This window comes from Macaca mulatta, chromosome 7, assembly GCF_049350105.2.
Source record: "Macaca mulatta isolate MMU2019108-1 chromosome 7, T2T-MMU8v2.0, whole genome shotgun sequence".
Taxonomy (NCBI): domain Eukaryota; kingdom Metazoa; phylum Chordata; class Mammalia; order Primates; family Cercopithecidae; genus Macaca; species Macaca mulatta.
The window spans coordinates 162,573,100-162,585,976 of NC_133412.1; the positions used below are offsets into that span (position 1 = coordinate 162,573,100).

Genomic DNA, 12,877 nt, shown 5'->3' on the forward strand with positions numbered 1-12,877 from the left:
ACCACCACCCCCCCCACCACCCCCACGACCACCCCCACCACCCCCACCCCCCCACCCCCGCCACCCCCGCCACCCCCGCCACCACCGCCACCACCGCCACCACTACCACCACTACCACCCCCGCCGCCGCCACCACCACCACCACTACCACTACCACCATTATCACCACACAGGTCTAACCTCTAACTCTGCACTGTATCACGTCAGAGACCCAGGGACTGAGGCTACTGGGGTCTTTCTTCTTCTACCCCATCTCATGCAAGAGTAAGAGGTGAAACAGTTCAGAACGGAGGGTGGAGAACCACTCTCTTTGTTAAAGGGAAACATCACTGGAAGGGAAAGGAGTTGTAAACAGATACATTTATTGAACTATCTCTGTACAGAGGACATGACTTGTGGTGATCTCATTTAATAGCCACTACCCATTGTGGGTGGTAGACACTATTGGCCCAGTTTTACAGATCAGTGAACAGAGAACAGAAGAGGTGACACTGCAGGCCCTGACATCACAGAGCTAGTGATGTGGCAGGTACAGAACTGCACAAGATGTGTGTGAGTCCCGAGACGATGCTCTGCCCCTGGGGGCTCAATGAGCTGAGCTGGAAATTACCTGTGCCTCTTGGGGACCAAGCCCAGCCCCTGTCCTGTCAAGTAAGATAGCATGGCTGTACTGTTAACACACAGGTCTGGCATCTCTCAACACTGAAAACAGTTCCATCCAAGACCTTAATCATGGAGAATTGTTAGAGACAGTGGCACAGAGAACTTTTAATCCAGAAAACACTTTTACTGATGATGAAAGAGTATTTTTATCAATGATGAAAAGCAAAACTATTGTATCTCATGCGTTCTCATTCAACAAATGTTTACTCAACAGCGACCATGTGCCAGGCACTGTGTGGGTTCTGCAGCTAAGTAAAGAACAAACCTATCATGTCCCTGCCCTCCCAGAGCACACACCTTCTTTCATAGGTGCTGTCAAAGAAGATAGCTTTCCTAAGGCAGACACCTTTACATATTCTATCTATACCCAATTCCAACTCTCTGGATTCTTAAGAAAATATTAAACAATGAGGAATGAATAAGACACAAGTATATTTTCAACCCCAGGAACTGTACAGAATTTTAACTTTGCTTCATGTGCTGCTTTGAGAAGGACAATGATCAAATCAAAACTCTTCTTGAATCAAAAGCATCCTTTCACCAAGGCTACTTTAATACTTGTCACAATCCACAATCCTCTGGCTGCCTGAGAAGTCATCAAGAGTGGTGCACACACTCACAGGCGCACTGGACTTTAGTCAAAAGTAATGAATTTTGTGATAGAAAATTGATCTCTCCTGTTCCCATAAAGCAGGCTCTGTCGAAAGAGCAAACAAACAGGGCTGTAATAATTAATTGAAAAGAAAGAGTCTAATTAAATTTTTATATTAGAGTACATAATGGCCAGAAATAGTAAACATTGCTGTAAAAAAAAAAAAAAAGAATCAGAGCTGTAAAACCACTAAAAGCTCTATGACTCTTCAGACAACCAGCAACCACTTACCACTATTCAGTGCAAACACAGCTTCATCTTATTTTCTAGCCCATGGTAAATGGCGTAAAGTAGGAAGAATAGAGAACCATGAAATATTTAGCCACTTACAACTCGGTACAACTCAACAACTATTTATTGAGCGCTTCCCGTGCCTGACATGGTGATCCATTTATCCTGCCAACCTTTCCTGGGTATGTAATATGCACGCGCACACGTATGTTCACACACACCCCACCCAACCCAGCTGTAGGGTCTTTCTTGGTGATTAGATGTAATCATTGGCTCTAGGAGATGAGTTCAATCCTGAAAGAGAAAAAGCACATGTACACATAGAACCACAACATGAGGCCATAATTGCCAAGTATCACCTAGGTGGTCCAGGAAACTTATTCTGACATGCAGTGAGAGATCATATAATGCTTTCTTCAAAAGGTGAGATTTACATACAAAGCAACTGAAATATGAAGGAGTATACTAAGTTAAGGAGAGAAGAATGCTCCAAATATTTACCTGCCATTATTATATGATGAGATTAACGACTATAGATCTTATCCCTGACTGGGTGCCCCTTGGTAGGAGCTTGGCTGCTGCCGTCTTTGGGATTACCAGCCCTGGAATGCTGAGGATGGCACTTACAGAATTTAAAAGTGACAGGTACAGGACAGGGTTTAAAGTGGGCAGGAAACAGACCTACAGCTTCAAGAGCAAAAGGAATGGATAATTTTAACCTAGTGGATTTATACAAATCCACAAGCAGACAGAAGGATAATGGTAAAAGGCACCTCTACCCGCCAAAAGCCCTATAAAAGTTGATGAGGCTATTTACAGATGGTATTTTTCTTCTGGAACTTCAGGGCAAGACATCTGTTTAGTCTTTCAGACTACTGGTTTACCCCTCAGATGGGGCCTCAAAGTGTTGCTAGGCTTCTGACCATACCAGAGTTGCCCAAGTCTCCCCAAAGGCACAGATGAGCAGGGAAACCACTTTAAAAACTTACAATAAATCCTCCTCACAAAGACCGGCTAATCTCGAGGTTTCCAGTCTTTAAACATTATAATAAGCAGAGGCCACCAGAATCAGAAGGAACCTTAGAGATGATCTAGCCCAACCACATGATTTTATAAACCTAGGGAGGAAAGTCCATTAAGATGAAGTGACTCAGGTTTACAGGAATTAGCACACAGCTAATCAGGGCCAGTGTCAACACGAAAAACCCAGGTTTTCAGACTCCCAAATAGCATTCTCCCAGACCACAGGCTAATGCCTTCCAAAATGTCACTGCTGTGTTTCAGTATTTCAGTACTTCTTCCTTTTGAAGGAAGAGCTTCAAAACAGCCAGGATCGTTAAACCACAGCACTTTTGCACAGATGACCGAAAGCGAGTCTCATGTTACGTTAGATTTGTTTACAAGTCCAACTTTCTAACTGGAGTGTATGCTCTGATGACAGGAAACCTGGCTCAGTCATCAGGGATCCCAAGTAACTCACATAAAGCATGGCACACAGGAGTTCCAGCAGCCCTGGATGAATGGGAGAAGAGACATTCCCACCAGCAGCACTGGATGAATGGGCGAAGAGACATTCCCCCCAGCACTGGATGAATGGGTGAAGAGACATTCCCCCCAGCAGCCCTGGATGAATGGGCGAAGAGACATTCCCCCCAGCAGCCCTGGATGAATGGGCGAAGAGACATTCCCCCCAGCAGCCCTGGATGAATGGGCGAAGAGACATTCCCCCCAGCAGCCCTGGATGAATGGGTCAAGAGACATTCCCATCAGCTGCACTGGATGAATGGGCGAAGAGACATTCCCATCAGCGGCACTGGATGAATGGGTCAAGAGACATTCCCATCAGCTGCACTGGATGAATGGGTCAAGAGACATTCCCATCAGCGGCACTGGATGAATGGGCGAAGAGACATTCCCATCAGCGGCACTGGATGAATGGGTCAAGAGACATTCCCATCAGCGGCACTGGATGAATGGGTCAAGAGACATTCCCATCAGCTGCACTGGATGAATGGGCGAAGAGACATTCCCATCAGCGGCACTGGATGAATGGGTGAGGAGACACTCCCACCAGTCCAGCCTCAGAGGGAAAGGGAGATTTGGCTTTTTGGAGGATGGCCCTTAGGAATCCATCTGGGGCTCCAGAACAGGTAATTACATCACAGAGAATTCCACAATCTCAAATAACTGACACCACGACAAGAGTAGAGCTCGACGGGTGGTAACTAGATAAAGAGCAGGTACCATCCTCCATTTAGATGTGGAAGAGAAAGATATAAGACGTGCAATGAAATAGCTGCCTATGTCACTCAGTCATGGGACTGGCACAGGAAGGAAAAGAGGACAAGCAGTACTCAGAGGCCACGGATGCAGGCTGCATCCGTCTCAGTTTATAACCATGCAGGACCTCGCCCTACCATCTGGGAAATACAGCAAAGTAGATGAAATGAGAGGAGCCACAGACCCTCACCACTGTGCAATTGTTTGGCAGATGGACCACACCAGAAATCATGTTGCCCAAGACATAGCACCCCTCACGGAACCAAGTCTAGTAGTACATGGGTAACAGATTCATTCTGACATCAATACTAGGTGTTAATTTTTCCCAGGCTGTGATGCTTACATACCCTTTAATACTAATAAAGCAGGAATAAAACCAAAACCTCAAGTTCTTTTTCATTATTATTTCCAGAATAACAATGAAAAAAGTCCTCAACATTTAAAACTCAGAACACAGCAGAAGGGATTTGGGGTATGCCAGTGGTCCTCAGCTGGGGTTGGCTTTGCCCCCCAGGGAACATCTGGCAATATCTACAGATGTTTTTGATCACTAAAACTTGGTGGTGAGTGGGGGTGCTACTGGCACCTGGTGGGTAGAGGCCAGGGATGTTTCCAGACATCCTACAAGGCACAGGATAGCCTCTCACAATAAAGAATTCTCTGGCCCCTGTCGGGCGTGGTGGCTCACGCCTGTAATCCCAACACTTTGGGAGGCGAAGACGGGTGGAACACAAGGTCAGGAGTTCAAGACCATCCTGCCTAACATGGTGAAACCCCGTCTCTACTAAAAATACAAAAAAAATTAGCCAGGTGTGGTGGCGGGCGCCTGTAGTCCCAGCTACTAGGGAGGCTGAGGCAGGAGAATGGTGTGAACCCAGGAGGCGGAGCTTGTAGTGAGCTGAGATCGTGCCACCGCACTCCAGCCTGGGCGACAGAGCAAGACTCCGTCTCAAAAAAAAAAAAAAAAAAAAAAGAATTCTCTGGCCCCAAATGTCAATAGTACCAAGGTGGAAAAACCCCAGGTGGACCTAAAACTCACAGACTATGCTAACAGTTTCAAGATCATTATCATGATGTGTGCCAGCCATCCCTGCTTCCCCGTCATTTGTGGTAAAGTTCAGTGTAACATAAAAATAAACTATTTTTTTTTTTTTTTTTTGAGACAGGATCTCACTCTGTCGCCCAGGCTGGAGTGCAGTGGCCGGATCTCAGCTCACTACAAGCTCCGCCTCCTGGGTTCACACCATTCTCCTGCCTCAGCCTCCCTAGTAGCTGGGACTACAGGCACCCGCCACCACACCTGGCTAATTTTTTTTGTATTTTTAGTAGAGACGGGGTTTCACCTTGTTAGCCAGGATGGTCTCGATCTCCTGACCTCGTGATCTGCCCGTCTCGGCCTCCCAAAGTGCTGGGATTACAGGCTTGAGCCACCGCGCCCGGCCAAAATAAACTATTTTTGAAGCACTTTCTTAGCTCCCAGTAAGCCCAGTTAACTGTTTTCACTGGTGGAGTTGGAGAGACATCCTCCAGGTTTCTTTTAATGCTCCTGCTGACTTGAGGGCTGCAGAGATTCTGACAGGGTGGTTGGAAGCACAAACCTGTTTGTCAATAACAGTGGAGGGGCTAGAAGGACAAGGGCAGTACATCTCTAATGCCCTCAAATAGAGCCAACAGTAGACTCCTATCTGCCACAGCTTGTATGGGCAGAAATTACCCTGCACTGGGAGTATCAGAAATCTTAAGTCAGCTACAAGGAAGAAACAGACATCCCGCCTCTGCTACCCAGCTGCCCCTGACCTCATTTCTGGCTCACCCCGAGTCTTCTGACTCTCATATCCAAACATGTGAAGCAAGAGTACAAAATGGAGCCAGCGTGAATCACCGTTAACTTGTGGGTAGAAGCATGTCGCTTGAATTGCCATTTGCTGGGAGTCTGGAGGTCTTGCAAAGAGAGAGGGAAGAGTAAAGAGAGAAAAGGCTATTTGTTTATGGGTTAAGGCTAAAGACCAACTGATGAAAGGGGTGAGACCAAAAGAAAAACCATAAACGATGTTTTTCCTCGGCATTCCAAAAGCAAACTGTGGGTTTATCCAAATGCTGCAATTGGAAAAATCAGAGCTACGAGCACATGAAAGGTCACTGGCTAAGCATCGCTGGCTGCTGTAAAATGCATCACCTGTGGAAATGCTAGCAGTCATCACCTGCCAGGGATTCCAGAATCAAGGCCACACTTGGCCACAGTCGGTTCCACGGATTCCTAAGGCCAGGGAGCCTGTCCTGTTTGCCTCAGAATCCTCAGGGCCTGGGCCCAACCAGGGGTACGCTGAAGGAATACATGGCTGCTGGAATGTAAAATGAGGTCTGTCTGAAAGATGTGTTGTTCTGTTTCTTCTTCTTCTTTTGTACCTGGATTCATTTTGGAATGTGTGATAAAATACACAAAATATGAAATTTGCCATTTTAACAATTTTTTAGGTGTACATACAGTTCAGTGGCATTTGGTACAGTCACGCTGTCGTGCAACCATCCCTACTATCTATTTCCAGAACTTTTTCATCATCCCAAACAGAAACTCTGTACCCATTAAATACTAACTCCCCATTCCCACCTTCCCCCAGGCCCTGGTAACCGCTAATCCACTTTCTTCTCTATGTATTTGTCTATTTTAGGAAAACTTCATGTAAGTGGAATCATATGGTATTTGTCCTTTTGTATCTGGCTTTTTTCATTTCGCATAATGTTCAAAGTTTATCTATGTTGTAGCCTGTGCCAGAATTTCATTCTTTTCTAAGGCTGAGTAATATTCCATTGTCTGTACAAGCCACATTTTGTTCATCCACCACCGGTTAGTGGACATTTGCGCTGTTTCCATGAGTGTTGCTTTTTAAACAGGATGATTTACGGATTTAGTAAAAGCACTGGTGAAGGGAACTGAGGATGAAGAACAGATTCAGACTCAATCTATTACTAACTCCCCATGTGATCTTAGGACCCACATGGGTCTCCTCTGTTTTTTCAGTTGTGAAATTGAGGAACTGAATCAGACCAGTCTTCTCTAACATATTTTTGGCCACCATTTATAGTAAGAAATAGACTTCATAATGACTGAATTCACACAAACATACACATGTAACTGAAAGAAAGGTTTCACAAAATAATAACCTCTCTACAACACACTCTGGTATTTCTTATTCTACTGCATTTTTTTCATAAAACAAAAAGATAGTTGTAACCCCTAAATTGATTCCATAATCCATTATGGAGTGGTAATCTTTTAGATTACTTGTTCCCAAATTGGTGTTCCTTGGAATATGTTGGTAAGTTGTTTTTTTTTTTTTTTAATGTCTGTTTAAAGCTGATTTTTTTTTAAATGTCTGTTTGACAAAATGTAGGAAACATCTTAACTTTGGCTTACTACAAAGAAGTTATAATGAGCTGCGTTTCCCAAACTTATTGACCACAGGCAACTTCATGTATACTCAAAAGTAAAATCCTAACAACTCCAGGAAACTGTCCATGTGGTATCCCACCTAAGGACTCTAAACTGGGTGATTTTAGGTTCTTTTCTGCTCCAATATTCTATGATTTAAGACACTAATTCTCAACATGTATTTTCTGTTGCACAGTGCAGAGAGGGGCAGACAGCCTGCACAGTTAACTATGACTCACTAAGCCAATGATTTTAAATACCATATCCAGCTCTCCAGGGTCAGGAAAATTATATACATACATTTTAATAAAAGACTTCATCTTTTAAGAGAAATTTTAAGTTCACAACAAAAGTGAGCAAAAAGTACAGTCAGTTCCCACATACCCTTACCCCCAGCCCCGGTCTCCATGGCCTTTCCTACCATCAACATCCTATGTAATTTTTTTTAAAGTCCTTCTAGTGATTCTGATGCTTCACTCCTTGCCCCTTAATGCTGGTCTAGAGACTTTGTGAAAACGAAATTTTCCAGACAAAAATCCACCTCAAGATGGATTAAAACTTTAATTCAGTGTAAGACTTGAAACTGTTAAACTAGAAGAAAACAAAGGGGCAAACCTCCATGACATTGGGTCTTGGCGATGATTTTTTGGATACGACACCACAAGTACAGGCACAAAAGCAAAAATAAGTAGGACTACACCAAACTAAAACATTTTTTGCACAGCAAAGGAAATAGTCCACAAAATGAAAAAGGCAACCTACAGGATGGAGAAAATATTTGCAAAGCACATATCCAATAAGGAGTTAATATCCACAACAGAAAGGCACTCATACAACTCAACGGCAAAAACAACAAAACAAAACAAATCCCACAAATAACCCAGTTTAAAAATGGGTAAAGCAACATGAATACACATTTCTCTAAAGAACACACACAAATATCCAGCAGGTATATGAAAAGGTGCTCAACATCACTAATCATCAGGCAAATGCAAATCAAAGCCACAGTGAGATACCACCTCACACCTGTAAGAATGGCTACTATCGGAAAGACTCTATGTATTGGCAAGGATGTGGAGAAAAGGAGAAACTCTTATATGTTGTTGGTGGAAATGTAAAATGGTTCAGCACCTGTTATGAAGAACAGTATGGAGGTTCCTCACAATGTTAAAAACAGAATAGCTGGGTGTGGTGGCTCATGCCTGTAATCTCAGCACTTGCAGATCACCTGAGGTCGGGAGTTCGAGACCAGCCTGGCCAACATGGTGAAACGCCATCTCTACTAAAAATACAAAAAAAATTAGCCAGGCATGGGGGCGCCTGCCTGTAATCCCAGCTCACTGGGAGGCTGAGGCTCGAGAATCGCTTGACCCAGGAGACAGAGGTTGCAGTAAGCCGAGATGGCGCCAACAGCACTCCAGCCTGGGTGACACAGAGAGACTATTAAAAAAAGAAAAAGAAAAAGAGAAAAGAAAAACAGAACTACCATAAGATCCAGCAATTCCACTTCTGGATATATATCCAAAGGAAATAAAATCACTATTTCAAAGAGATCTGCATCTGCATGACACTCTCAATTTCACTGCAGCATTATTCACAATAGCCAAAATATGGAAACAACGTAAGTGTCCACTGACAGACGAATGAATGAAGAAAATGTGGTATATACGTATACACAAAGGAATATTATTTGGCCTTAGAAAAGAAGGAAATCCTGCCATTTCTGACAACATGGATGCACCTAGAGGACATCATGCTACATGAAACAAGCCAGACACAGAAACATTAATAGCACATGATCTCACTTATATACGGAATCTAAAAAGGCAAACTCACAGAAAGAGAGTAGAAGGGTGGTTACCAGGGGTTGGGGTTGTGGGGTGAGGCGGGCTGGGGGAAATGAGATGATGTTGGTCAAAGGGTAAAAGCTTGGAGTTATAAAATGAGTAAGCTGGCCGGGTGCGGTGGCTCATGCCTGTAATCCCAGCACTTTGGGAGGATGAGGCAGGTGGATCACCTGAGGTCAGGAGTTTGAGATGAGCCTGGCCAACATGACAAAACCCTGTCTCTACTAAAAACACAAAAATTAGTCAAGTGTGGTGCTGTGCACCTGTAGTCCCAGCTACTTGAGAGGCTGGGGCAGGAGAATGGCTTGAACCTGGGAGGTGGAGATTGCAATGAGCCAAGATCACGCCACTGCACTCCAGCCTGGGTGAGAGAACAAAATTTCATCAAAAATGAAATGAAATGAAATGAAATAAAATAAAATAAAATAAAATAAAATAAAATAAAAAGCCCTGGAGACCTAATTAACAGCACAGTGACTACAGTTAATAATACTGTATTTTATACTTTAAATTTACTAGTAAGAGTTTTGTTTTTTTTTTTTGAGATGGAATCTTGCTCTGTCACCCAGGCTAGAGTTCAATGGCGTGATCTCAGCTCACTGCAACCTCTGCCTCCCAGGTTCAAGCAATTCCCTGCCTCAGCCTCTCGAGTAGCTGGGATTACAGGGGTGCATCACCACACCCAGCTAATTTTTGTATTTTTAGTAGAGACAGGGTTTCGCCATCTTGGCCAGGCTGGTCTTGAACTCCCAACCCCACGATCCACGTGCCTCAGCCTCCCAAAGTGCTGGGATTACAGACGTGAAAAAGAGTAGATCTTAACTATTCTCATCTCACACACACACACACACACACACAAATGGTAACTATACGAGGTAATAGATATGTTAATTTGTTTGTGGTAATCATTTTATAATGTGTATAACACAACATCACACTGTACACCTTAAATATCCACAATTTTTATTCATCAATTATATTTCAATAAAGCTGAGAGTACAGAAGGACCAAAAACTCCCCAAGTTTTCCAAGACTAATTGTAAAACAACTCAGTGGTCTAGCACATTACTTTCAGCGGAGTCTCTCAAACTGCATATCATTCCTGCACCTGCTTAGATTATTGAAAACATCCTCACATGTAGCGTTTTGCCACAAGTGGTCCATTGAACTTGGCACAGCCAAAATGACCAACAGGGCTTATCATTCCTATGATCTCAGTCTTGCCTCAGCAAATATGCAATTTAAAAACACTATTTGGATAATTATTTAGAGCTTAATTTTTATACACTTGGATCACCCACAAATCAGCCAGGCATTTTTGGAAGAATCTTCACTGCTTATTCCTTAACAAAATAAAATTAACCCTGTGTCTTCAATCCATTTTATGACTTCAATATCAAATAAAAGGATGCTAATGATATCTATTCATTTTTATTTCACAAATATTTACTGTGTACAATACTGGCGATTCAGGACAGTGGTTAGAGAGATTTTTATTTTTAAAGAATGTTAACAAAATATATATTGCTCTTACAACAATAATTTTCCTTTTTTTTTTTTTTTTTGAGACGGAGTCTCCCTCTGTCGCCCAGGCTGGAGTGCAGAGGCGCGATCTCGGCTCACTGCAAACTCCGCCTCCTGGGTTCACGCCATTCTCCTGCCTCAGCCTCCCCAGTAGCTGGGACTACAGGCGTCAGCTATTTTTGTGTGTGTGTGTATTTTTAGTAGAGATGGGGTTTCACTGTGTTAGCCAGGATGGTCTCGATCTCCTGACCTCGTGATCTGCCCGTCTCGGCCTCCCAAAGTGCTGGGATTGCAGGTGTGAGCCACCACGCCCGGCAGAACAATAATTTTTTTAAAAAGTCTAAATTCAAAAGATGGTGAGAGCCCTTGTCAATTCTCCCTACAGACATATAAAAAAAATCACATATAAGAAATGATTAGAAAGATAGCTGAAGTATAGACATTCATTCCCAAAATGACTGAGAATTTAAGAGGAACAAAACAAAAGAAAACCCTCATTTGCTCTAAGAAGAATTGATGGACAAGAAAGCTTTATAATATGGTGAGGTTTGACTTTTTTTCTTATTAAACAAACAGTATAAATAATCCCTAAAATATTACTGTGTGATTTTCTCCCCACCCTACATTCGCTTTTCTAAGATGTCGAAAACAGAAGTGATCCTTACACACACACACACACACACACACACACACACACACACACACACACTCATGATCCTTAGTCACCCTCTCCCTATCTTCCTAACGGTGCTTCCATCCATTCATCCATCCACCCATTCATCCATCCATCGGTCCACACAAAATCCTCTCTGTTCCCTCGGCACGCCTTCCCCATCAGTTTCCATGGCTTTCCCTCTAATTGTCATTGTTCCCTCACCATTCCCGGTTTCCAATGGCAGGAACTCTCACCTCCCATCTCTCTTACTCTCACTATGCTACAAACCCTAAATTCCTTTTTCACAAGTGATATGTCATTCTTCCTTTCCAAAGCTCACGGAAGAATGTTTCTGTAGAAGACAGTGACCACAAGGTGGCAAATTACCTTGAGAACTCAGGCTCTGGGGTCAGAACAGTCAGATCAGGCCAGCTCAGGTCCCAGCTCAGCCATCTGCAAGCTGTGTGACCTGCTCTTTATGGGCACATGACGGCCTCTCACATGCTGTCTGTATACCAAGTCTGACACACAGTAGGTGCCCAATAAATGCTTGATTTTCTGCCTCTCAATCAAAATCCAGAATGGTTTGGAGTCCAAAGTAGATGGAATAAAATAAATTTAAAATTCTTTACAATCCTATAGTGCTAAAGAGCTTACTTTCATAGTTCATTTCTTAGAAGCCTAGAATATCAGACGGAAATAGATTTTTGTTTTACTACATCAAAGAGTTGTATTAGAGAAACTCAGGTTGGTTTTCCTATAACTTTAACTTCAACAACTCTGATGATGGAACATGCCACATTTAAGGGGTGAGGGTAAGAAGCGGTGGTGTTAGAGAGAACTTCAAAGGGCTTTAATAAGAATAAAATTCCATTGGAGTTACCATATGTCCAATCCTTCCTTTCTCAAGAACAGTCCATTACAAATCAGGGAGGGGGAGGTGTCCCAGAGAGGAGTCCTCAGGGAGTCCCGCCATGGCATGCCGCCAGAATGCCTCCAGAAAAATCAGGGCCTCTGGCACCACAGATTTGTGAGTTCTGAACACTTATTTGGAAGTACAAAGAATTGAGATCTTCCTCTTTTAGCAGGTAGAGAAGGAAAGCATTTGGGTGACTTTCTTACTAAGGGATCAAAGTGCGACAGGGAGATTTCCTGGGAGAGAAAAGCAAGATTGGGAGCTGGGAGGAGCCGGGCTTTGTTCTCATCAAAGAAGAAAAGAATGTAGGGGAAAAAAACTAATGAGTGACTGCCAAGAGATTTAAACACGGATTATGTATCTGGTAGAGAAAGAACACAATTGAGTGTTTGGGCTGGCCTGGGGTGAAAACTTTTCCCATTATGATTGGGGTAGGGAGAACTCTGGCGCCTTACCTTTCAAGTGCCAGTTCCACAGAAATGTACTGAGGAGCAGAGGGAGGCTTCTTTTCAAAGGAATAATGAACGAGACAAAGCTGGAGCAATTCCTGGCCTGCACCACCTTCAGCATATTTGCTTTATTATTATTATTTTTTTTTTTGAGATGGAGTCTTGCTCTGTTGCCAGGCTAGAGTACAACGGCACAATCTTGGCTCACTGCAATCTCTGCCTCCTGGGTT

The 12,877-nt window shown here is 43.4% G+C and overlaps 1 protein-coding gene across 30 annotated transcripts in view; it reads right to left on the reverse strand.

Moving 5' to 3' along the window:
• The window catches only part of FOXN3 (forkhead box N3), a 468,244-nt gene that overhangs the window by 169,677 nt on the left and 285,690 nt on the right, over positions 1–12,877 (reverse strand). The gene's annotated exons all lie outside the window — the stretch shown is intronic.